This window comes from Ambystoma mexicanum, chromosome 9 (genome assembly GCF_040938575.1).
Source record: "Ambystoma mexicanum isolate Mex_15411 chromosome 9, UKY_AmexF1_1, whole genome shotgun sequence".
NCBI classification, from domain to species: Eukaryota; Metazoa; Chordata; class Amphibia; order Caudata; family Ambystomatidae; genus Ambystoma; species Ambystoma mexicanum.
In genome coordinates, this window is record NC_090931.1 from 310,605,132 (window position 1) to 310,629,686 (window position 24,555).

Below are 24,555 nucleotides of genomic sequence, written 5' to 3' on the forward strand. Positions count from 1 at the left end.
GAGCGGAAAAACGAACATCCACATTGGGAAAGCGATTCTGAACATTGCGTGAACAATCGCATTGAAAATCAGAACAGATAAAACAACTTGCGAAGTTGCGGAAGCTGAGCCCCTGAGAGGACCAATATGGCGGGTGGCACCGCGGCATGAGGTGAACAGGAAGAAGAAGGTCACACACAGTGAGTGAGGCACGAGTAAGGGCACGAAGTGAAGGGTGCCTTCCAAAGCGGACCCACCAGAGGATCCGATAGGTCCTCCCTGGCGTTCCGATGACTGGCGATCGGTGCGAACTAGAAGTGCGCGGATCAAAAGCTGCGTCACCCGGCAGCGACTAAAGTGGAGCTGGGCCCGCCGTGGACACATCTAAGTGGAGCCGAGGTCGCTGGTACATCTGGCTGCAGCGACGCACTATGGGCAGGCGAGTGTTACGCTCACCTGGCTCCCACAGAGGAGTCGATCGGAACTGGACAGCTGCGGTCTCCACCAATGTGACGCGTAGGGCCGAGATGACGGACTGGACTGGCCCACCTAGCTTTGTCTGCTTGGCCCGTAGGAATATTCTTCTGCAAATGGAGAAAGGGAATTAACCACCCGTGGAGTTGAGCGTAAATCCCCCCACCCCCGCTGTTCTCCCCACAGATCCCCTTTGATGTCCCCTCTTATAGTCTCACCTGATGGTTTGAAAAGATGAGCTCTCCATCCTGCATTGAGCGCAGGGGCGCGTTGATAACCAGTTGCTTCACTGGCTCGAAGGAATTGGTGAGTTCCAGAACAATATTGACTCTGAGATTCCCGGCAAGACGCCGTAAGTATAAAGTTCGTAAGAGTTCAAATGCCTGACTTTGACTCTTGTCCGATTCCTTGCAGGTTGCAGCTTGACCCTAATGAAGAGTTCCTCGTGGCATCCGGTAGTATTCTGGTAAGGATTTGTATTTTCCAACACAGTTCGATAAAATAATGTCAATATGTAACCTGTTGCTTTCTCCCTTATTCAGGCGCTGAGAGAAAGTATGAAGTCTTGGGGAATAATACCTCCGGCGGTAAAATCAGGTAAGTCTATTGTGGTGAGGAGGGTTCTCCTCGTTAGTCCCTTTGTTTCACCTTGCTGTCCTTTTGTTTCCCCTTAGGGGCCGGGGTTCGGAGAAGATGCAGTGGAAGCTGCGCCGACCCATGAAGAGGAATAGTACCCCCGGTGGTAAAATCAGGTAAGTCTATGGGGGGGTAACTAATATTCCTCTGTGTATTCCCTTGGCTCACCATGCTGTTCTTGTCTTCTCCTTAGGTGCCGGAGTGCGGCGGGAACATGCAGGAGGATGCAGTGGAATGTGAAGATGCTGCGAAGGCCGGTGAGTTCAGCGCGGCGCTGCAGCAGGCGAGGCGACGCGCATAAAATAACTTCTTCCTTCCAGCTCGAAGGCACGATGGATCGGGAATTCAGGTACGGATTAAAGCTATTGCTCTTGTTCTAACCTTTTCTCCTTCTTTTTCCCTTTTTCTAGGAGCTCCAAACTCGAGGCGGGCGTGGCAGAAGGCTGGATGCAGACTTGAAGGCACGGTGAGCGTTACCCTGCTGGATGCAGAATAATGCGAAGCGTGTGCTGCTCTTCGGGCGTGGTTTAAATAGCCTCCAAAGTAGTCCCAGGTAAGTATTCCTCCCCAGCCCCGCCCGAGTAAAAAATAGTCCCTAAGTAAAGTAGTCCCTTCCAAGCCTCTTTTGGCTTGGAGCTCTAGCAGCATGGTCTGCATCAGGTAAGTTTGCAGCATGGTCTGCATCAGCTAAGTTTTAATCTATGAGCCTGGCGCCTATGGCGCCAGGACTGACTCTCCATAGGCGCCAGGACTGGACCCAAATAGCCCCTAGCAGGGGTTGTTGGGCTTGCTTGGGATAACTTGATGCCTGCTTCTGGGGTTGCTGGACGTGGTCTGGGTCTGAGGTAGGCATGACAGCAAGCCAGAAGTAGAGCTGGCTGCTGAACGAAGGTGAACCCCATCGAGACCCGCGGCGGGGTCAGAGGCGAGCAGGACACAAGGCGAGGTACCCGGCGCCCGAACTGCAACGCAGACATCCTGGGAGCGACCGGCGAGTGAGCTGAAGAGGGGCAGCGAGATCGGGGCGATAGCCTCCTGCCTCGTAACAGGACAACCCTGAAAGTCGCTGGGGAGACCTGGTAAGGACTTTGGGCAGCAGCCCCCCTGGCATTGTCCAGATCACACCTGCCCAGTTAAGGATATTGCCGTGCCTCGGATCGTTTTATCAGAGCCAGAACGCAAACATTACTTCTCAGCACACAGGACACCAAGCCACGGACACAGAGAAGGAAAGAGGAGGATAGGAGGGCATCTGCACAGACCGGAGGACATTACTTGCAGAAGCCTGAGCAATTACTGCCACAAATGAACACAGACACATGAAGCAAGCGGATGCACTGACGGCCTTCTCCCCCCCAGGAAGGTGTCTCAATGGGATGTTGAGGCTGAAAGCTAAGCCTATGCTGCCCCCACAGAGTAAGGGTAGGCACTAAAACGGGAGCGCAGTCGCTGCAACAGGTTGGGCTGAGCCCAAACACAGAAAGCTGAAGCTGGGTATGCAACCAGAGACCTAACCAGCTCCACCAATCTACAACACACATCAGGCACGCAGGTCCCAAACACAGGCAGGGGGGACCCACTACCCCCGGCTATACTGTACTCTGAGGTAGGCCCTGGATCCATAGGAGAAATGATCTTCACCCCAATCGGGGAAAGAGTGAAGAAAATCGGAGCCTGCACCCCGAACAACGAAGTCTGGAAAACTCTGACGCCGAGACGAACAAAATGGCAGGCGGCACACCGGCCAGGTAGCTGAAGAAGTAGTGCTCTGAGTTCCGTGTCTGCCGGACGGAGGGCGAGACGGGCGTGAGGCGCTACAAGGCGCCACTTTTCAAATTCACCCTGTTGAGAAGCGGTCAGCCACCCTTGGTGCCAGGAGAACGAGTGACCCACATGCGAGTCCTACAAAACACAAGCTGATGCTTACCTCAACAACCGGGGAATACCAACCGGGTACACCCAAAGAATAAGCCGGTGATGGAGGCAGGACAGCACGAAACAGACGACAGACGTGTGTATAGGCCTTGACGAACCGAAGAGTGTCGCCACCAAGGAAGCTCAGGTACTTACGCAGAAGTGTACACAAAGGTAACAAAGCGGCTATTGGGGTAAGGGTGGGGAGCAACTGAACACGCTCTGCAGTCGGGGCATACCCCTCACTGAACACAGCTGAACAACATTGCACCGGGGGCCAGCAACACCAAGCAGAAGTTGGGCTGTAGGGGTGCACAGACACTAGACGTTGCACCGGACCACCCTCTACCTAAAGCTGGGATATTGGTGCCACTCCTAAGAACATAATAACAAGCAGAAAGATCTGGCCGAACCCCTGGCAACGGGAGGGACAATGGCATACTGGAACACCAAATTAAAGCAACAACCTAGGCCACACTGGTAATAATTGAACACGGACAGACACAATAGGCTAACTAGCATAGACACTAGTGGGGCGTGGAGGCAACGGACCTAACTGCATAAACCAAAACGCCCAACACGCTGAAAACACACAGTGGGTCCCAGCTGTCTGGAAGATCTGGAGGGTTGACGGAGCACTGAGAACACGACCATTTCAAATATCCCAGACTTAAGAACAGCTATACACAAAAAAAAACATGGGAGCAGCTCAGCGCAAAACTATCAAGTGTAACCTGGTGAAACGTCATACGGGGGAGAATCGACCAAAGAGCGAATAGGCAAAGGAGAACGCAGTAAGGGACACAGATTGCACCCTATGTACTGCAAGAAACAGCACTTAAAACCTGCACGCATATTCGTTCACGGACTACTTACTGCGAGCGACCATGTCTCAGTCTAACAAAAATAACAAATCCCCCATAATGTAATCTTTTGCTGCCGCCAAACCTCGGGACCAACCACAAAACCCTAATGAGACACGCACTGGTCAGACGGCCCCGACCGAAAGCGATCAAAACACGCAAATACTTAAGCCATAGTTGGATTACGCACTTTTATTGACACCAAAACTGAAGAAGTAAAGTCAGACATGCAATTGATGCGCCAGGACATACGCAATCTCACAGAGCACGTAACTACAACAGAGTCAGGACTACAGGAAACTGCAACAACACTGAAGTACAAGAGCTGGAGAGGAAAAACAAGATCCTTGAAGAAAGAGCGGAAGACGCAGAAAGGCGCTCAAGAGGCAACAATGTGCGCCTGCTAGGGTTACCGGAGGGGATGGAAGGCACTAATCCTACGAACTTTATGGAGACCCTAATACAACAGGAAATAGGCGCTGGCCGCCTGCCACACGGGTTCGCTGTGGAGAGGGCCCATAGGTCCCTACAGAAGAAGCCACCGCAAGGATCTCACCCGCGCCCAATGATAGCGAGAATCCTGAACTTCCAAGACAGGGAGATCATATTGCGCTACTCCCGTGAAGGTGGTGAGATCGGAAGAGACAACTCGACAATCACGATATACCCAGACTACACTCCTTCTGTACAGAGAGCGCAAAACTCCTTTGTCCCGATTAAGGCTAGGCTGCGCCAACTAAACATCAAATACATGCTGATGTACCCATCTAGACTTAAGGTGATACACAAGGGGAGGGCAATCTTCCTAGAAACTCCGGCTGCGGCCAACATGTGGATGGAGCACAACAACTTGGCGAAGGGAGATGATGCTGAAACACAGTCAGGGACATCAGAACGGGGTGGGGGAAAAACAGGCATCCGGCGACCACAGGAACATAAAAGAACCGCAAGACTCAGTGGATAATTAAACTCACTGCATTGAAGACAAGGAACACATGAAGGACGAGAGCACGGTGGAGCCACTTGGCCAGGGCTAACAGGTACTCCCCTGCGAAAGGACTGGTGCCGGCCTGCTGCCATAGCACCATAACCCGCTCAAGATGACCCAGATGGGTCGAGATGGAGCGGAGGCACCTGAGCGTTGCCGGACTCACGCAATCGCTGGGTGTAACTGGTTAACTATTAGTTATTTTGTTCCTCTTGGTTGTTGTGTTGTTAGACAGAAAGTCTCCAGAAGAGGGGGTTGTGGGGCGACGTGGGCTACACATGTCTCCACAGAGCAGGGTGTTACCGAGGGTCCAAGTACAAGCTGCTCCTGGAACGCCAGTTCCCCGGAGGTAAAGGTGGAATCACATCGGGGGGACCCCGGGGTTGAACAACAAACGTCCATGGCCAAACAGATTAAAATCCTGACATGGAACGTTAGGGGCTTGGGAACCTACCTCCGAAGGAACAGGGTTAAATCCTACCTGAATAGGAAAAAAGTTTCCATAGCCTAACTTCAAGAAACCCACTTGTCTAAAGTGTCATTGTCCAAACTGGCAGAATACTGGGGCGGGCAAGGGTATGGTGCTGCATACTCAAAGTACACGAGAGGCGTATTCATGTGGGTGAGCCCTCAGGTCCCCTTTAGGCTGCTAAAGGTGGAAGCGGACGCTGAAGACAGATACTTAATCCTGTGCGGCTATATTGAACAGATTGAGGTGTGCACAGTCAACTCCTACTTAACCAAATCACAATATCCCTACACACTTAGAAAAAATGAGTGCCAAAATATCCCAATACCGAGGTTGTTTCTTTATCTGGGGGTGAGATTTCAACTGCGTGAGGGACATGGATTTAGATAGGTCCGCCCTGCCATTAACCCGCACAACAGGGACCTCCGTTAGCATTGAACACTGCATTAGACCAATTAGATCTGATAGATGTTTGGCGAGAATTCTACCCGGCTGAAAGGGGGTACTCCTATTACTCCTCTCCACATAATCTATACACCAGGATCAATTATATGTTTATAGGTAGAGACCAACTCACTCAAATACAGGCTGTTCAATATATGGGCAGGTCGATTTCGGACCACTCTGTCATGATGCCTACCCCCGGGGACCCAGACCAAGTCCAGCAACCCCGGAAGCAGGCATCAAGTTATCCCAAGCAAGCCCAACAACCCCTGCTAGGGGCTATTTGGGTGCAGTCCTGGCGTCTATGGCGCCAGGCTCATATGGAGAGTCAGTCCTGGCGCCATAGGCGCCAGGCTCATAGATTAAAACGTACCTGATGCAGACCATGCTGCAAACTTACCTGATGCAGACCATGTTGCAAGAGCTCCAAGCCAAAAGAGGCTTGGAAGGGACTACTTTACCTAGGGACTATTTTTTACTTGGGTGGGGCTGCGGAGGAATACTTACCTGGGACTACTTTGGAGGCTATTTAAAACACGCCCGAAGAGCAGCACACGCTTCGCGTTATTCTGCATCCAGCAGCGTAACGTTCACTGTGCCTGCAAGTCTGCATCCAGTCTTCTGCCACGCCCGCCTCGAGTTTGGAGCTCCTAGAAAAAGGGTGAAAGAAGGAGAAAAGGTTAGAACAAGAGCGATACCTTTGATCCTTGCCTGAATTCCCGATCCATCGCGCCTTCGAGCTGGAAGAAAGAAGTTATTTTATGCGTGTCGCCTCGCCTGCTGCAGCGCCGCTGGACTCACTGGCCTTCGCAGAATCTTCACATTCCACCGCATCCTCCTGCATGTTCCCGCCGCACTCCGGCACCTAAGGGGAAGACAAGAACAGGAGGTGAGCCAAGGGAATACAGAGAGGTAATATTAGTTACCCCCATAGACTTACCTGATTTTACCACCGGGGGTACTATTCCTCTTCACGGGTCGGTGCAGATTCCACTGCATCTTCGCCGAACCCCAGCCCCTAAGGGGAAACAAAAGGACAGCAAGGTGAAACAAAGGCACAAACAAGGGGAAACCTCCTCACCACAATAGACTTACCTGATTTTACCGCCGGAGGCATTATTCCCCGAGACTTCATACTTTCTCTCAGCGCCTGAATAAGGGAGAAACCAACAGGTTACATATTGACATTATTTTATCGAACCGTGTTTGATAATACAAATCCATACCTGAATATTACCGGTTGCCATGCGGAACACTTCGCTGGGGTCAAGCTGCAACCTGCAAGGAATCGGACAAGAGTGAAAGTCAGACATTTGAACTCTTACGAACTACATACTTACGGCGTCTTGCCGGGAATCTCGGAGTCAATATTGTTCTGGAACTCACCAATTCCTTCGAGCCAGTGAAGCAACTGGTTATCTACGCGCCCCTGCGCTCTATGCAGGATGGAGAGCTCATCTTTCTAAACCATCAGGTGAGACTATAAGAGGGGACATCAAAGGTGATCAGTGTGGAGAACAGCGGGAGTGGGGAGGGGTTAACGCTCAACTCCACGGGTGGTTAATTCCCTTTCTCCATTTGCAGAAGAATACTCCTACGGGCCAAGCAAACGAAGTTAGGTGGGCCAGTCCAGTCTGTCATCTCGGAACTACGCGTCACATTGGTGGAGACCGCAGCTGTCCAGTTCAGATCGACGCCCCTGTGGGAGCCAGGTGAGCGTAACACACTCCCCCCCTATTACTGGAATGGACGATCATAGTGCCTCCCCCTATTCCGCTTTGGAAAATGCCTGCTGAAGCGTTAACAGACTAGGCCTTCAAGGAAGATCTCAGAGACAGTTTAGAACGATATATAGAAGAGAACATGGGCAGCGTGGAACACTGGAGTACAGTATGGGAGGCATTAAAAGTAGTGATACGTGGGGAGACCATAACCAAATCGGGGGGTGTGAGAAGAACTCTGCGGGAGGAACTGGGATGGTGGGAAGAGGAAATAAGACTGAAAGAGATCACTGCCCTGGGGACGAGAGAGGAGGAGGAATAACTAACCCAGATAAGACACAAATGTAAAATGGCATGGGAGAGGCAAGTCAAGTTTGCTTACGCCACAAGATCATCAATCAGGGCACACAGGGAAGGGGATAAGCCAGGTCACTTACTGGCATGGCTTTGCAAGAGGGAACATCCCCGGCACCCAATGGCTGCACTCAAGGATAGCGAGGGCTTGACCCACCAAACACAACAAGCAATCAATGACACATTTAAGTCATTCTACACCCACCTCTATGCACACGACATACCAGTGCCACAGGAGGAAATTCGGAACATGTTAGAGGAGAATCCCTAGAACCGGAGATCACCACGGAAGACATCAGTGAGGCAATAAGATCCCTAGCTACTAGCAAGACCCCGGGAATTGACGGGCTACCCCCTAATTCTATAAAACATATGAGACGTTGCTCACACCACTACTACACAAAGTCTACAAAGAAGCATACGAACTAGGAACACTTCCGAAAAGCATGAAGGAAACACTGCTAGTGCCGATACCTAAATCTAGGAAATCTCTCGATTAATGCGATTTGTGCCGCCCACTCTCAATGCTCAATTACAATGTCAAGATATTGACCTCTATACTAGCCAAAAGACTATCCAGAGTGGTGGGGGGGCTGGTACATTATGACCAAAATGGTTTTATACCAGGCCGCAACACAACAGCAAACCTTCGTAGACTCCAGCACGTCATGGCCCAAACGGAGGCGGTAACAGAACCTCTAGCACTGCTGTCATTAGACGCAATCAAAGCTTGTGACTCCATATATTGGGAGTGGCAGCTGGCAGTCTTGAAGGAGTTCGGGTTCGGTGGAAAATTTCTTAGATGGGTAACAGTCCTATATACTGATCCAATAGCCAGGGTGAAATCTGGGAGGGTGGTGTCCTCGACCTGGCACATAGGTAAAGGAACACGACAGGGATGCCCACTATCTCCCATGCTATACATACTGGGCATGGAGCCAATTGCATTATACTTCAGGAAACAATTCTTAGATGCAGGAATACGAGTAGGCGGCATAAGCCACATAATCTCGCTGTGTGCAGATGATGTCCTACTATATGTAAGGGACCCACACCTGAATGTACCTATCATGCTAGATGTGCTAGAGAACTACGCCAGGGTCTCGGAGATTCATTTCAGTACACAAAAATCCAGTTTGTTCCCTCTGGCGGGCCTGAGAGACAAAGGTATAGAGGACCTACCTTAAGTCGGAATCCAATAGCAGCTAAATTTGTTTCGGTACCTGGGGGTCAATATATGCCACACACCCGAATTGATACATGCTGAGAATACTGGGGCCGTAGTGAAAGGACAGCATAATTTCATTAAGTTCTGGTCAAAACTACCACTGTCCATGATGGGTGGGGCATCGATAGTCAAAATTATCATACTCCCGAGATTATTGTACTATTTCCAGAATGTGTGCTACTACATTAGGGCTTCTTTTTTTCGATTATTGGAGACAGTGATTAGAGATTTCCTTTGGGGAGTGGGACGCCACAAACTATCCCTCTGCACACTCACCCTACCTTACAGAGCAGGAGGCATACAGCTTCCAGACTTAGAAAGATTATCTGGCTGCCCAACTTAGCTTTGTCACCTACTGGCTATCGGATGACACTACGTCGGAAACCGAACTGTTGCAACATTTAGTGGCCCCTGTGCAACTAAGGGAATTGATCGGGGTCCCGCCCGGGTGCCTGGCGAACACGCCCATGCTGGTGACTCTGGGAAGGCGGGTCTGGCACAGGACCAAAACACTATTGCACTTACAACACTCCTACTCAACGGAGGTCCCGCTGGCTGCAGATGTGTGCAAGGTCAGCACTGATCTCTCTAACGTGAGATATTGGGAGAGATGGGTGGTGTACACATGGGGGGGACCTATACGAGGAAGGGGTCTTTAGAGACTTCAACACCCTGCAATCCAGTGTGGGGCTCCCTAAAGGGCAGTTATGTGGTACCAGAGGGTTAAGCGAGCCGCTAGGATGAAATGGATGGAATGGACGGAAGAACCAGCAACGGACACTCTACTAACATTAATGTATAACCTAGGCGATGGATGGATGGTGATCTCTAGAATATACAGCCAGCTAACCGATAGACCCAACCCCCGGAGTGATGCACTCAAGTCAGTGGCCCTCATTACAACCCAGGCGTTAAGGGGTTAACGGCGCCGTAAAAGGTGGCGATGCCTTTAAACCCTTAACGCCTGATTACGAGGTCCCTTTGCGGGTGGCACTTTAACGCCTGCTTTTAGCAGGCATTAAAAAACCAACCCGCAAAGGGACCTTGGTGCTAAGTGCAGTGCCGCAATTTGCGGCACCGTACTTAGCGTACTTAGCGCCCTATGGGGCAAAAATGGGAATGGGGAAGGGCCATGGCGGCATGGGGAATTACCGCCCCGCCAACCTCGGAATGGGGCGGTAATTCCCCATTCCGCCATGGCGGAGTCGGTAAGTTACCGGCATGGACAATGGTGCTATTAGCACCATGGTCCAACGCCTGGGTCGTAATGAGGGACAATGTATGGAGGTGGACCTTGGGGTGGACATAGACCAGAAGGAATGGGAGAGGGTGCTAGCATTCCCCAAAAAGTATCTAGGAATGCCAGATTTAGACTGATTCAGCTGAATGTATTATATCGCACCTACATGACCCCAAACAAGGTGGCCAAATTTAACAAGCAAACCCAACCACTATGTCCATGGTGTGGGACAATCTGGGGATGCACGAAATCACGCAGCCTTTGGACCAAAGTTGAACAAGCTTGCAGAAGGGCGGGCGTAACAAGATATGATTGGTCCCCTAAGGAATGCCTCCTGGGAACTTATCCAAGGATAGCCAAGATGAAGCACATAATAAAGTTTATGGACATGGCGTGCCTATTAGCCAAAAGAACTATAGCGATGGCATGGAAATAATCACAGGGCCCACAATATGATGTATGGCACAGGGAATTTGAACGCTGGACAGAAGCGGAATCCAGAACATGGGGGGAGGGAGTCTCCAGATCTAATAATGGGACAAGTGTAACGTTTGAGACATGGAAAATACTGGTATGGGATATGTTCCACCCCTCGGATGACAAACCCCCCTGAATGGCCACACCCTGCCGAGCTATAAACATAAATACTGAATGTAATAGACTAAAACCGGACACCTGTTCAACCTCTGCTATGTACAAATTGTCGCCCCCTTAACCCCCCCAATGATGACCCGTACTTTTAACAGGACCTCTGTTGGGCAGAATCCTGTGCAGTTCCCTTGGGGAACACTGCACAAAGATTAAGACTACATGAGTAAGCAGTAAACCCAATTGGTAGCAGTCTGTACCACCCAGATTTACCTGGTAGCTGTGGCTGGGCAGTCATACTTCTCTCAAGAAAAGTAGGGCAGTATATAGAGTATACACAATAGGGCTAAAAACACAGTAGAGCAAACAAACACTGACCAGAGCTTTGTATAAAAAGTAAATAATTATTTATTTAAAACACACTTTAAGCAGTATACTAGCACTCTAAATCAAAAGCAAGTTAAAACACAGTCAGGTAAAGTATACACACCTCCCTTGATAACTATTCAGAGTTAAACTCCACGATTTGTTAAACAGATGTGAGCGCCTAACCTGATGGCACTCCAATAGTTCAGTTAAAGGGAGAGAAAAGGGCAGAGCATAGAAATAAAACAAGTCCCAACACTTTTAGGAGTTCTCAGCAAGGGAAAGAAGGCAGTATACCCTGTAGAGCCAAAGTTCAAAGGCCAGGCCCACTTTAAATGGAGCAAAGCGAAATGTGCCCAGGATCACACAGTTTGAAATGCACTAAAATTCATTGCAGAATGTTCAAAAGAGGTTGGGGCAATTCAAGAAGATAAAGTTAGAAGGTCTGGGGCCAACCCAGTTGGAAAGCCAAGGATTTAAGGGTCACCTTGGGCAAACCGAAGAAAAGGAGGCCAGGCAGGACACAGTACCTTAAAGAGAGAGGAAGCTCCAGCGGTGGCAGTTGTTCCTGGCAGTGGTTGCAGTTCTTTGTTTCGACCAGGGAAGAGAGGATCTCGTTGAGGAGGAAACGTGGAGTCGTTGCACTGCACAGGGATGAAAACAGCCGCGGAGTTTGTCGGTAAAAGGTGTGTTCCTTTTATTCAAGGTCAAAGTGGTGAAGCTTGGCTATCCGGCCGCCGGGGTGCTTGGCACGGGCGATTCGACCAAGAGACGTCTTTGGAAGGCGAAAAGAGCGAACTGGTTGGTCCCACCAGCTCAGAGGAAGAAGACTCGTCCAGCAGAAGATCTTCTCTTGTCGTCGGGAAAGTGGTGAGTTTGTTGCAGCAGGGCCGTTGCAGATGGCTCAGCTTCTTCCCTCTTCGGATTCTTAGGTCCTGTGGCGACTTCTGAAGTTCCAGTCCCAAAGGCCCTGGTTTTATGCAGAAAAAAACCCATTCAACAGCCTAGCTGTCACTCAAACACGCTAAGTGGTGAGCCGGGCGGCTCACCACTGGCCCAATCAGAACAGAGTGTGACTTGAGTTGCTAAGGCAACGCAGTCCAGGGTGCCAATTCCCCTATCCACCCACCCTTTGGAACCCAGACAGAGTGGCACCATTTGGAGGGCTTCTGTGGAGAAGCCCGCCAAAAAGTGGAATAAAGGGCTCCACCTAGGTCAGAGTTACAGAGACGGACACGAACGCCATTTTAGCAAAGAGTTCTGGCAAAAAGACCCAACCGTTGATTTAATATTAAATAAATAAACCGGCGGTATCTTTAACATTGCACCAAAAAGTGGTGCGTTTAAAATCAATGGGAAAATTCCAAAGAGAATATTCTGGTGGAGTATTTTGCGTGGTAACCACTGCCACCAGCCAGAAACTCGGCAAGGGGGGACTGGACAGTGCCCCCTTGAAAACAGACCCAGGGGCAATTTAATTAACCCCTTCCAGTACTTCCACAATATGATGGTTTGTACTGGTTCTGTTCATAATTTAAGACTAGTAAAGTCAATGGTGACTTTGCATGCCCTGGGAGACAGTAGTCAGTCCCAGGGTATGGAGTCTATGTCTGGGGGTCACTATGACACCCCTGTGTTACTGCACTGAGGGTGCTGTGTAACACATACACAAAAAAACAGATAATACCCTATGGAGTAAAAGACCCCATAGCCCAAAATCACACAAATAGTCAGAGACATATCTCAAATCATGCCTAAGAGTGGGAGTAAAAGAGTCGCACTCTTAGCAGGAGAAAAAAACAAACCTCAAGAATCCAGCAAAGCTGCTGGGGGACTCACTAGGTTTGGGAAATTAGCCTTATAAGAGAACTCTCCCCAACAACCTCACACAAGGAGAGAGTTACTGTTGTTTTGTTGTTTTGTTTGGTTTATGTAATCTCATCCTTTCTCTATTTACACTAAACTGTATGGCACAAAATGCTGATGATGTAATTGAATATTCTGCAACTTGAGAAACAGCAATAAAAATATTTTAAAATAGGTCTCCCTCAGTCGAGCTCAGACCTCGCAACAAAAAGTACCTGATTCCGCGTAGATCTCCCTCAGCCGGGCTTCGACCTCTCAATCACAGCACTTGCAGGGATTTCCTTCCCCAGGCTTCATTGACATTCATCAGGGCTTACCTTCCCCTAACTTATTTCATATTCCAGGTCTCCCTCAGTTGGGCTCAGACATTTCACTGACATCAAAGACTTTCGAATGTGCAAGGCTTTTACTATAGACCTCCGCAGGACCACCTCGACTTTCACTCCAGCTTTCCCTTTATGTTATTTACCCCAGTGACTCTTGGTCTTGGTAGTCATATAACATAAGCACAAACGTTCAAAGAAACCTTTCTGTTAAAGCTTTCACCTTTTACTTCCCCTTTCATGAGGGGTAATCTTGACCATTGCACATATCTGAGTTCGTTGACTTTCCCGCTTTATAACATGACATCAAACATTTTGCGGAGACTTTCAAGTGGGCTACTTCCTTTCGCCGGACCAATCTGCTACTCTGTATCACTGGCTTCACAGTTATCGGCAACTTAAAAGTTCATCACTGGTTAGCTTTCTTTCGCATCTCATCAGCTTATGCCCAACCTTCAATAATGAGATACACTGTTGCGGTTTCAATCTTTTCTTGACACAAACCGGCCTTTCATGTCTTTCACTAACCCGACGGTTGTGTGCGTTCCTTTCTTGTCTCTGTGGCTTTGATTCATGAGTCAAGGTTAGTACAACAGGCTCGGCCTCGCCTCCCCAACTCTGTCGTTCACCCGAGGGGGTCGCTGGCGTCCTTGAAACACAATAAAGGGTTCTTCTTGTTTGCGATTTGGCTTTCTCCACGACTCCTTCACGGCTTCCCGGAGGCAACTATCTCCTGCAGGGAATGTCAGCGTTTCTCTACGCTTAGCCCTAGTTCCTCGATCGGTTGTCCTACTCCAGTGGGTTCGCCTTGGCCGCGGGAGAGCTGCTCCTTCTCGTGTTCCAGCTTGCTCAGAGTGTGTCTCTATGTTCGGCCTTTTATCTGTGTGGGGAGAGGTAATGGGTATCAGATGTATGTGATTAAGTTCAAGTGCCTGACTCTGCCTGACCTTATTAGTGGAACATTTCCAATGAGATATGTAAGTATTAGCTTTTATACCGTCAGTCAACCTCTTTCTTGGCCCAGTGTTTGCGTAGAATGGGGGGAGGGGAGAGTTGGGACGTTGGAGGATCCTATAAAATAGGATGGGGAATGGGTACGGGAAAGGGGGGAATATCATGTCTCACCATCGGTTGCCTCACCCCCCACTCCCCAAAGACCAACCCAGATGATCCTTCCGCACTGGTCCATCCCCAGGGTCCGGATCCAAAGGCGATGGTCGTGCCCTGGCCACCTGAGAGAGAGATTCCCGGGGACTAGAAAGTGAGACACCCTTTAGTTTTTCACATCATCAACTCCAGCAACTATGTCAAGCATGATCTTCATCCCAATAGTTTTCTTAACGGTCTTCTTACATTCACCCAAGATGATCCTTGTAAAACAAAATCCTAGCAATGCAAAAACTAGTACTGCTCCAAGTAATTTGAAGGCATCCGCCAGCCTAGCTGGAATCCGCGAGAACAGGGATGAAAACCAGCCATCATCTTCGGGCTCATCAACTTCATCCTTCATCTTTGTGTGCAGGGTTGACAACAATGATATTGCTTCCGTCAGAGTCCTATTATCTTCATCCTGGGCAGGTTTAAATAAGCAACAAGAAGGGCCGATCTTTGCACCCACGCCTCCTTCTATTGCTGTAATTAAGTCCAGGACATACTTGTTCTGGAGGGCTATAAGCCTAATTGCCCTCAATTCTTCTCTGATCGCATTAAATCCTTTTATTGTTGTATTGATCGTTTGCAGCAGCTCCCATCTTGTTATCTGGAACCATTCAGTATTTACTGCAGTCTGAATTCCTGGCAGGAATATTGAGATGAATATCACTGCTGAACAACTTATGCTCATATGGAATGTCATAATAGGCAATTTCTAAGAATCGACGCTGCATGACGATCGACCCTATGAAAAAAAAAATTCCAAAGCAAGCTGCAAGCAGTCTTGAATATCAAAGACGAGGAATACGTGGGAGACCACACTCCATTTCGAGTAATTATCTCTCCTCTGTCTGCTTCGCTGGAAGGATCTTTTCTTCCTCAGGCGTGCGTCCATTTTTTAGAAAGTCTGTAATCTGCAGGTCACTTTGTGGTGCCACCAAGGCTGGTATGCTTATCAGCACCAATGAACAACCTCCTCCCCATTTTGGTGGCACCTTTATGTATGCTCTTGATCCACAGGCCCAATAATGATCCATCAGGACTGCAGTTCCTTTCTTCATGCCTGGTACATCAAAAATGTGGCCACATTGGTGATTTTCTCCAACTTTCACTGTACTATTATTTCTGAAACATAAGGACGCATTCTTCAGGGGTAGTATCTGCAATGGTCCTCCCTCATTGTCGACCCATGTGAACAATCTTGCAACCTTTGGCCGTTGCTCTTTGCACTCTTTCTGCATTTGCCAAAACTACTACTCACTGTCCGGTTAATGTTGCTGCTTTGCACATAACCAGTCCATCAGCCCATCCTTCAGGAGTAAGCACTGTTCCTTTGATTTGTAGTTTCCCGGCATTCTTGTATCCCTTCCCATTTTTATCTTTGGACTGCAGCACCTTGTTTTCTTCAATCTTGATTCCTGCTCCATTTACTCCAGGCTGTTCATATTTTATTATTTGATGCTTTGTTTCTGGCTTCTCTCTTGTCTTTAAATCTTGCACATAACTGTCTCATCTTTGAGATGTCGCTGTCATGATCTCTGCTTCCAAAAGGTCAGGGTTTTCCCAACTCCCTTGGAAGCAGATCCATAACCCAGGTTCCGAGTGCCTACCAGTCCCAATTGGGACCTTTTGGACCCAGTCCTGGCGCCAGTGGCACCAGGCTCATAAATATGCCCAGTCCCAGCGCTGGAAGCGCCGGGCTCATAATGCTTGGGTGGACTTACCTGCAGCAGACCATGCTGCTTACTTGCCTGCCAGTTGAGCCTCTGATCCTCTTCTGTTTGGAACTACTTTTCCTGTTGGGTGGGGCAGGAGCCACTCCCTAGATTCAGAACACTGGAACTCTTCTGGAAAGCAGGAACTCTTTTCTTACCTAGGCGTGGCTGTGGAAGGAGACACTAAGCACTACAGGAGGCTATTTAAACCACACCCGATGGATGAATCTTGCTTTGCGTTATTCTGCATCCTCTGCAGCAGAACGCTCATCGTGTCTTCTGCATCTGATCCTGGGCCTAAGGAAAAAGGCTTACCATCCTGAATCCAGTCTTCAGCAACACCTATAAAGACAAGAAAGAACAGGTTAGCATTACGGTCTTCAGTGACAGCTCTTCACTTACCTGGTCCATCGGCTGTCACCAACGCCTCGCGCTGCATTCCGGCATCTGAAAGACAAAGGCTTACCTACTCTTCGTGCGCTCTGGAGGTCTTCACACTGCATTCCGGCATCTGAAAGACAAAAGCTTACCAACTCTTCGCACGCTCCGGAGGCCTTCGGCGCTGCATCCCGCATCTGAAAGACAAAACAAGGTGCGTTTAAAGACATTGGGGAACTTTAATACTCACGTGCCATTACTCCTTTCCACATCTAACCCAGTGGGTATTCCGGCACCCTGCAGCCGCTCCGAACTTGTACCTGCAAAACAAAAAGACAGTTAGAGCGCATCGTGAAGCAGGCAACAAGCGCTTACTTACGTGCTTCCAGGCGCTTCTATTCATCACACGGGCTCCATCTTCAACTCACTTCAGCCCGTCATCCGCCATCGCCGGAACCCTGCAAAACAAGAAACATCATTACTAAAGACTTTAAAGACATTAGAATTACTCGAAACTTACCGTTCGTGCAGTAAACGACGGACAGCAGTCCTCTGAAGTCAAGAGGCCTGCTCCCCTTATCCAGTGAAGAAAATGGTTACAGCACCCTGCCCCGAGGCAGATGGAGAGCACGGCGTTCACTTACCTAAGGTGAGAGCGTTAACCTTTGGGGTTCTACAGGAGAAGAGAAAGGGAAGAAGAGAGAGACATTCAATAACCCAGTTCCTTAATCCCATATTTTCTATCTGCAGACATCTTACCCTTCGTGTCAGACATACAGTGCACAGAGGTCCAGCCCAAAGATCCAGCCGTGTGTTACACATCACCTTTGAAGATACGGTATACGCCCAGTCAAGACCGGCGCCTCTACGGGAATCAGGTGAGCGTTACAGAACGCAAAGCCTACCACAAAACTCCGGTCCAGGCGCTATGGAAACCTCGGATACCGACCAGCTAGCCCAGTTACTTGGGGAACTAAGGGCAGAAGTGCATGCAGCCCGTCAGGAAACGAACGCTCTAAGAAGGGAACTGATTATTTCCAAGGAGGGAACAGATGATCTCGCTAGACAATTGCTACAGTCACAAGCCGGACAGACCCCGTTACCCGCATCTGGGGGAAATTTTCCTTCTACATCCTCTATGAATCCAGTGCAGATCAACCTACCTGGGAATGTACCTCTGGCTCCGCCCGAACGATTTTCTGGTGACCCAAAGAGGTTTGCAGTATTTATCAATCAGTGCCGGTTGCATTTCTTATGCCGGCCAGCAGCCTTTCCAACTGATCAAGCTAAAGTAGCTTTCGTGCTTTCGTACCTTAGTGGCAATGCGGCAGACTGGTCGATCCCTCTAGTAAATCAAGATGATCCGGTCCTCCATGATTTTCAAGTTTTTCAGCTCAGTATGGAAAAACTGTTCGCAAGACATTCACAGGGGCAGGCCTTGGACAATTAGCTTCTTTCGTTGCAACAAGGTAATCAAGACCTTTTGCTTATATTGCGTCTTTCAACAGACTGATAGTGGAAACTCAATGGCCTGAGGACAAAAGGATTACGCTGTTTTATAGAGGTCTACGTGGAGAGCTCAAAGATGTGTTAGCCCAAGTAGTGAATCCCCCACAAGATTGTTCGGACTATATAGACTTAGTCGTTCAAATAGATCACAGACTGCAGAACAGGAAGGCCGATCGTTCCAAGTTTGATGCTCGAGTATTTTCCAAACCGCCAACTCCTTCCAAAGGAGTAGACTCCGGGGAACCCATGCAAATAGGGGGTCTGAAAGGTCCTCTAACACAAAAGGAGTGGGAAAGGAGAAAACAGTTGCAATTATGCCTCTATTGCGGAAACTCAGGGCACTTTCTTCAAGACTGTCCGGTGAAACCTGCCAAGAAGGCAGTAGGAGCTGCAGTTACCAAAGTTACAAACTCTGAGCAGGGAAACGACCTCGCCCGACAAGAATAGAGGTCCTCTTGCCGAGCGTGAAAACCAGTTCCGTGACCTCGCATTTCGTGATACCTATGGTCCTCATTAGCCCTGATAATCCGGATCGATTACATGCAATTGAAGCTTACGTCGACAGCGGTGCCATTGGCAATTATGTGGATCATGAAATGGTTTTGAGGATGAATCTAACTCTTTGTCCCAAGGCTGTAAAGGACGTCATTACTACGGTGGATGGTATGGAGATAGCCTCCGGGCCAGTAACGCATACCACTCAAGAGGTGACGCTAGTAAGTCAAGATGGACACCATGAGAAGATCGTGTTCGATGTGATCAAGGCCCCTCAGTTTCAGATTATTCTAGGAATACCTTGGTTAGAGAAACACAATCCTCTGATCGATTGGCGAGCAAGAACGGTCCAGTTTCCAGAATGTGTCTCCACTTGTCACCCTCCACCTGGTGTTGCACTGGCAGCAATTTCTTCAGAGACTCCCCAGTTACCTCCCGAATACCTAGAATACCAAGATGTTTTCCGGAAGGATCAGGCTAACTCTCTACCTCCTCATAGGTCTTATGACTGCCAGATAGACCTGATACCTGGATCTACTCCTCCTTGTAGTAGAATTTATGCCCTCACCGAGCCTGAGAACCTTCACCTTCGACAATACCTGGATCAATACCTGGCAAATGGGTTTATTCGTCCTTCCAAGTCCCCTGCTTCTTCAGCTTTGTTCTTCGTTCCAAAAAAGGAAGGAGACCTTAGAACTTGTATAGATTATCGCTCCCTGAACCAGATCACCGTTAAGAATAGATATCCGTTACCTTTGATCCCTGAACTCCTGGACCAAGTCAGAAAAGCATGCATATATACAAAGCTGGATCTTAGAGGAGCTTACCACTTGGTACGAGTAGAAGAGGGCGATGAATGGAAGATGGCCTTCCGCACCAAGTATGGGCTATTTGAATATCAGGTCATGCCCTTCGGACTTTGCAATGCCCCGGCCGCCTTTCAATATTTTATGAACGATGTGCTCAGAGAGCTCATAGATGTGTGTGTTGTTGTTTACATTGACAACATCCTCGTTTATTCTTCATCGGAATCTGAACATCGGAAACACGTGAAAATGGTCCTCGAAAGATTGCGTCAACACAAACTTTTCGCTAAGTTGGAAAAATGTGTTTTCAACGTGACTGAAGTTGAATTCTTGGGATTCATATTATCACCTGGCGGAGTGCGTATGGATTCAAAGAAGGTCGATGCAGTTCTCAAATGGCCATCACCATCCTCCGTAAAAGGTGTGCAAAGCATGTTAGGATTCGCTAACTTTTACCGCAGGTTTATCCCCGAATTCTCTCGAATAGTCCAGCCCATCACTGCCTTGTTAAAGAAAAACAAACGTTTTGAATGGTCTACCGAGGCGGAACAAGCTTTCCAGGATTTGAAGACTAAATTTATCTCTGCACCAATCTTAAAACACCATCGCCCCGAACTCCCCTACATCGTGGAAACTGATGCTTCAAGCCTTGCCATGGGGGCAGTTCTATCACAAAAGGACCCGGTAACCAATCAGTTGCATCCCGTGGCATTTTGGTCCCGCAAATTCTCGCCTCCTGAAATCAATTACACGATTACTGACAAGGAACTTCAGGCTATCAAGTCTGCCTTTAAGGCTTGGCGGCATTATCTGCTGGGGGCCCGACACACCGTTACTGTGATTACGGATCACCGAAACCTGCAATATTTGAAAACCGCAAAGCCCAATCCTCTAGACAACTCCGTTGGGCAATATTCTTTGCCGAGTTTGACTTCATAATTACCTATCGACCAGGTACAAAGAACGGTAAAGCTGATGCCCTTTCTCGGATGGGAGTGGAAGAACACTTGATCAACCCTAAACCTGTACCAATCATTCCCTAACAAAGAATTCTGGGTGTAATCGCCACAGAATCCATAGAGGAAGTTAAGGATAAAGCCAGGCAACTTGTAACTCCAGCAGACATACAGAATTGGCATCTGCAGGGAAAGGACTTTGCAGTAAAGGACAACTTATTGTATTTCCAAGAACGATTATACCTACCCAGCACAGATTTACAGAAAAAAGTAATCTCTTGTTATCACGATTCTTTAATGGAAGGACATCCCGGTATGGCCAAAACCTCAGAAAAGATCAAGCGCTACTTCTGGTGGCCGTCTTGGAAAAAAGATATCAGAGACTTTATAATGTCCTGTGGAGTATGCGCCCAAAACAAGAGTCAAAAGGAAAGACCAGCAGGCCTCTTACGCCCTATTGACATCCCACCTCGCCCTTGGCATACGCTTTCTATGGACTTCATCACCGATCTACCTCCATGCTCCGGATACAATACGATTCTAGTAATCGTGGACTTATTCTCCAAGATGGCGCATTTCATTCCGCTCAAAGGCTTGCCAACAGCAGCAACTCTGGCCCGAGAATTTCTCGAAAACATCGTCCGACTGCACGGTTTTCCTTCGGTTCTAATTTCGGATCGAGGTAGTCAATTTATTTCTCATTTTTGGCGAAGGTCCTGTCGGTCGGCTCAAATTGATGTGAGACTATAGACCAGTCACCACCCTCAGACCGACGGACAAACCGAGAGGACCAATCAAACTCTGGAACAGTATTTACGCTGCATGCTGCAACAAACTGAACAAACTTGGAAAGACATCCTTTGGATAGCCGAATATGCCTACAATAACTCTGTCCATTCGGGAACTGGGAAAACCCCGTTTTTTCTTTTGTACGGCAGTCACCCTCGAACCTCGGAGTTGGATCCCCTCCAAGATCTTGAAACACCAGCAGTAGACTACCTGCATTCTACAATCACCCAAGCCTTTAAGGAAGCTGTTTCTCACCTTCAAAGGGCTAAAGAACAATACAAGAAAGGAGCAGATCAACATCGGAAGGAAGCCCCTCAATATCAAGTAGGGGATCAAGTCTGGTTATCCACCAAATATCTACCTCTAAAAGGGCCACGCACATTCAACCCAAGATACCTTGGTCCCTATTCCATCACTACCATAGTAAACCCAGTAGCGGTCAAGTTGGACTTGCCCCCGCACATGAAGATACATCCGGTCTTCCACGTCTCTCTATTAAAACCCGTGCAACCTCAAACCCGACTAACTAAATCTCCAAAACCTATCCTAGTTGATGGAGAACTCGAGTTTGAAGTCAAAAGCATTCTGGACTCCAAGATCTCCAAATCTAAACTATTTTACCTAATTGACTGGAAAGGCTACGGCCCCCAAGAGAGATCCTGGGAACCTGCTGAATATGTCCACGTTCCTCGCCTAATCAAAAGATTTCACCGAACATTTCCTGACAAGCCAAAACCCCCGGAGAAGCCCGGTTTGGGAGGGGCCTTGAGGGGGGGTACTGTCATGATCTCTGCTTCCAAAAGGTCAGGGTTTTCCCAACTCCCTTGGAAGCAGATCCATAACCCAGGTTCCGAGTGCCTACCAGTCCCAATTGGGACCTTTTGGACCCAGTCCTGGCGCCAGTGGCACCAGGCTCATAAATATGCCCAGTCCCAGCGCTGGAAGCGCCGGGCTCATAATGCTTGGGTGGACTTACCTGCAGCAGACCATGCTGCTTACTTGCCTGCCAGTTGAGCCTCTGATCCTCTTCTGTTCGGAACTACTTTTCCTGTTGGGTGGGGCAGGAGCCACTCCCTAGATTCAGAACACTGGAACTCTTCTGGAAAGCAGGAACTCTTTTCTTACCTAGGCGTGGCTGTGGAAGGAGACACTAAGCACTACAGGAGGCTATTTAAACGACACCCGATGGATGAATCTTGCTTTGCGTTATTCTGCATCCTCTGCAGCAGAACGCTCATCGTGTCTTCTGCATCTGATCCTGGGCCTAAGGAAAAAGGCTTACCATCCTGAATCCAGTCTTCAGCAACACCTATAAAGACAAGAAAGAGCAGGTTAGCATTACGGTCTTCAGTGACAGCTCTTCACTTACCTGGTCCATCGGCTGTCACCAACGCCTCGCGCTGCATTCCGGCATCTGAAAGACAAAGGCTTACCTACTCTTCGTGCGCTCCGGAGGTCTTCACACTGCATTCCGGCATCTGAAAGACAAAAGCTTACCAACTCTTCGCACGCTCCGGAGGCCTTCGGCGCTGCATCCCGCATCTGAAAGACAAAACAAGGTGCGTTTAAAGACATTGGGGAACTTTAATACTCACGTGCCATTACTCCTTTCCACATCTAACCCAGTGGGTATTCCGGCACCCTGCAGCAGCGCTCCGAACTTGTACCTGCAAAATAAAAAGACAGTTAGAGCGCATCGTGAAGCAGGCAACAAGCGCTTACTTACGTGCTTCCAGGCGCTTCTATTCATCACACGGGCTCCATCTTCAACTCACTTCAGCCAGTCATCCGCCATCGCCGGAACCCTGCAAAACAAGAAACATCATTACTAAAGACTTTAAAGACATTAGAATTACTCGAAACTTACCGTTCGTGCAGTAAACGACGGACAGCAGTCCTCTGAAGTCAAGAGGCCTGCTCCCCTTATCCAGTGAAGAAACTGGTTACAGCACCCTGCCCCGAGGCAGATGGAGAGCACGGCGTTCACTTACCTAAGGTGAGAGCGTTAACCTTTGGGGTTCTACAGGAGAAGAGAAAGGGAAGAAGAGAGAGACATTCAATAACCCAGTTCCTTAATCCCATATTTTCTATCTGCAGACCCTTCGTGTCAGACATACAGTGCACAGAGGTCCAGCCCAAAGAGCCAGCCGTGTGTTACACATCACCTTTGAAGATACGGTATACGCCCAGTCAAGACCGGCGCCTCTACGGGAATCAGGTGAGCGTTACAGTCGCTTTATTCATCCACACTATGGATGATAGTTACAAAAAGCGGATTTTGGTCATCAAAATAATTGACCCCTCCTGTGCCCAAGTAAATGGGTCCGACATGCCCCTGATTATCGGCATCATTACCGCTGAAAATACCTGCCATGGTATAAAAAAATTCGGACCGGGGTTGTGGAGTGAAGGTTTTCTCGACAACTGTCGAGGGTTTGTCTCTCGGCACCAATAAGGTGGATGTATGTGTCGATCGGGACTGAGACGCTGTAGCGTCAACATCCTTGGATACAGAGGGCTGATCCAGCTTCCACTGAACCTCTTTCGGAGTCAAAGAGATTTATTGGTGCCAACATTGTTGGTAACGAGGCACTAGTGGGGTCGGACATGCCGAGCGCCGTTCTTGGCTTTGAAGCCTGCTGCGTGAGGGACTTGGGGGATTAGCCGCGTCGACTGCAGCATGCTTTTTAAACATGTCCAGCGGTAGGCCCCGCCAGCGACTTACCTTTAGCTCCTCAATGAATTGGAATCCCGACAGTGGCAGTGAAATGGATATTGCTCCCTTAAATGTTAAGGGTTGTTACTTCTAGGTGGCAACTTCAACAAACTAGAGAACCTGAAGTACAAACAGAAGCAGCAAACGTAGAACTTGGGGAAACACCACCATCACTCATGAGGACACCTGACAGGCACTCATAAGGCAGTGCTAAAATAGCACCTAGAAGTAGCAACCCTCAACATTTAAGGGAACAATGCTACAACAGTAAATGAATAGGAGCTAAAAGACAGGAACTAACAGCTGCCAGAGTTTCAACCTGACTGAAGTCAAAGCATGGCAAACATCCAATAAAAGTAGAAGCTGCTAAGACACAATGAAAACAACCATAGAAAAATGACTTTGGTTGGTGGATTCCTAAAATTAAGGACAAAATTAACACCACACTCTGAAAAAAACTTCTAACTGATCCATTTTTCAGTCAGTCATGTCATTTCACTCACTGACAGCAGCTACCTAAGCTATCCAGACTAACCCTGAAGTATCCTTCACTCTTTAATGTATTTCGGCTGTCATGAACCATCAG

General features: G+C 48.7%; 1 protein-coding gene across 3 annotated transcripts in view; it reads right to left on the bottom strand.

The window, feature by feature from the left end:
* Nucleotides 1-24,555, bottom strand: part of ZZEF1 (zinc finger ZZ-type and EF-hand domain containing 1) — a 3,309,810-nt gene that overhangs the window by 211,151 nt on the left and 3,074,104 nt on the right. The gene's annotated exons all lie outside the window — the stretch shown is intronic.